Genomic DNA, 2,954 nt, shown 5'->3' with positions numbered 1-2,954 from the left:
CAGAGTGGGGACATGAAGTGGCTATCTGGGTATGAGAATAAGGAGAAAGTTCTGGATTAAATGTAGAGTTGGAGTCATCTGTATATAGATCATTGAAGCCATGGATGTGGAAGAATTTCTTTATGGAGAATGTGCAGATGGAGAAATGAAGGGGGCATACGACAGAACCTAAGGTGGTCCAGTGTCGAAGAGTGGTAAATAAAACAAGAGAAGTTACTGGAACTGACTGAAAGGAGTGATCAGAGAGGCAGGGGGAATCAGAAGGCCAGCCTTCAGACCTTGGCTCCAGCCAGTTAAAGTGAAATAACCTCTGACAAGTTGAGTATTCTATGTTCTGTTTTCTCAATCATAAGAAAAGTATTTTTATACCTGCTAATGTCATAAACTTGTTCTGAGAAAAATGTGGGATGATTGTAAAGTACATATTGCCACACACATGCACAATCTTCTATATGGAATATACTAAGATTCTAGCTATACATGATATAATGGATCAAATGATTGGATCATTTCGTATAGACTAAAGCTGTATCCTGAAGTCAAAACCATACCTTAACTCTTCCTAGAGCCTAGCAACAGATAAAAATAATGCAATGGATTTTCTTTTGTATTCATTAAGTGGTTCTACAGACAGTTCCAGACACTTAACCACTAGCAGCATCAGCTAATAAATGTGAATCCCCAACAAATCATTACAGTGTAATAGTAATTCTTTAGAGGAAAGTACAAATGCAGTTATAAAAAGTGTTAAGTATAAGTGTAACTATATTATACCTCAATAAGGGTGAGCTTACATATGTGTATGTGTAGATATACACACATATATATACACACATACATATATATGTGTCTGCATACACACACACACAGAAACTCTTATAAGGGTAAAGAATTAAACACAGCAGCAATCTGGAAAGCAAATGCTGTCAGCAAATTCATGAACTCTTGATTGCAAAGCACCGAGATAATTATGCCCAATTGCTTTAGAGTCGTATATTCATTAAACACTGATTATCTGTATCTTTTCAAAGGATTGGGAGATCCTGCTTGCTTTTATGTTGGTGTAATCTTTATTTTAAATGGACTAATGATGGGATTGTTCTTCATGTATGGAGCATACCTGAGGTAAGACTACTACTGAATTAAGAGACCTTTCAGTGGGCTTATGCAGACTGGCTGATATTTGTTGATTAAATGAAAAGGAAAATTAACGAGATTAGATTCATATCAGGAAAGTTTGTGGATTTGTTTGATTTTTTTCAGAAGCGTAATCAATATCATGTAACCAGAAACTGGAGATGTCACCAAAATTCTATCTCAAAGGCATCCCTTTTATTCTGTAAGGGGTTTTTTTTTTTTTTTTTTTTTAAACTAATTAAGATTTCCTAACAAAGGCTTTAATGGAATATCTCCTAGTTCATGTGTAAAATTAATAAAACATTGGAGGAGATCTTTCATTAGCAATAACAGCAGCTTATTTCTAATTGTATTCTCTAAGGATGAAATTAAGAAAGCAGTAGGAAAAACTGTGTATCACATGTGGCGGGCACTTACATCTGCTAGCCTGTCTATCTTGATAAGAGTACCACAATGAAGCAGCAGTGAGACCTGTCTCAGGTGATAAGTTGAAATTAATTTCAATGGTCGTGTGTTTTGCTCCCACACTTAATTGCTCCCTGAGATAACCATATCAGCTAGTTTTTGTCAATGAAAACTAAGGTGAAGTCGGTTTTGGTTACATCTAGGAAAGTATCTGCCTTTCTCACAAAAGGACAGACTTAGCTGCCCCTTCTCTGTTTCTTCCTGCTTTGATTACACTAGGATGTCATGCCCAGAGCTGCAGCAGTCATCTTGTGACCATAAGGGAAAGGCCATAAACATAGGAGATCTATCTGGCCTACCATCCTTCTGCTGCTGAACCAATGCCAACAGATACTTACCTTTCATTTTCTTGTTGAATGATATAATAAACAACATCCATATTGTGTGAGCCACTTTTGTTAGGTTTTCTGTTTCTTTCGGTGGAACATTTTCCTAGCTGAATCATCAGATTTCTTTACAAGGTTATTCTTGTCGTGTAAAACATTTGAAATTAAAGTTAATTAATAGCTTTACTCTTTGAACAAATATTTGTTGAGTTTTCATAGGCTTATGTCAATTTAGAGATTAGTAAATATACACGCTTTTTGTTTTAGGGAGTTTTCAGCATAAAAAACACTAGCATAGAATCAACGAAAACTATTAACGTAAGTCAGTGTTGTACCAGGGATACTATCCAGCACAGTACATAAAAAGAAGAGTAGTGATAAGTATAAGGATTGGAAAACTTGAAAAAAAAAAAAGTGTTCTTAAAAGTAGATTACATCATATATCTAGAAAAATTTTAAAAGTTGATTGATACAATGTTTGCAATAAGAAAATTTACAATGTTACTAGATGTAAACATTAATATTAAAATTCAAAATTATAAATTTTATACTTTAAGATCAAATAGAAAATGAAATTTTGAAAGGATGCTATTTAGAATAGCATTAAAAGCATGACGTTCCTCAGAATAAACCCAACAAAAGATATATATGACACCTGTGGGAAAATGATTAAAACATTCCTGAGATATGTCTGGGAAAATCCAAGTGGAGAGATATTCCACATTCATTGATTCAAGACTTGATATTAAAAAGATTTATAGATTCAGTGCTCTACCAGTCAAAATTCCAACATATTTTTTGTTGACTTTGATGAGCTGATTTAAAAGTTTTCAGAAATGCAAAGGGCCAAATGCAGTCAAGGTATTCTTGAAAAAGAAGGATTTGCACTATCAATTGTTGCTATATTATAAAGCTAATGTAAAAGACACTATGATATTGGCACAGGAATAGACAAATGGATAACTGAAATAGAGTACAGCCCAGAAGCAGAAATGTACATTTAAAGGCATTCGATATATGGAAGAG

The 2,954-nt window shown here is 34.1% G+C and overlaps 1 pseudogene; it reads left to right on the top strand.

Moving 5' to 3' along the window:
- The window catches only part of LOC105533750, a 136,287-nt pseudogene that overhangs the window by 39,388 nt on the left and 93,945 nt on the right, over positions 1-2,954 (top strand).

Source organism: Mandrillus leucophaeus, unplaced genomic scaffold (assembly GCF_000951045.1).
Source record: "Mandrillus leucophaeus isolate KB7577 unplaced genomic scaffold, Mleu.le_1.0 Scaffold128, whole genome shotgun sequence".
Classification (NCBI taxonomy): domain Eukaryota; kingdom Metazoa; phylum Chordata; class Mammalia; order Primates; family Cercopithecidae; genus Mandrillus; species Mandrillus leucophaeus.
This window is presented reverse-complemented; position numbering and strand designations above follow the sequence as displayed.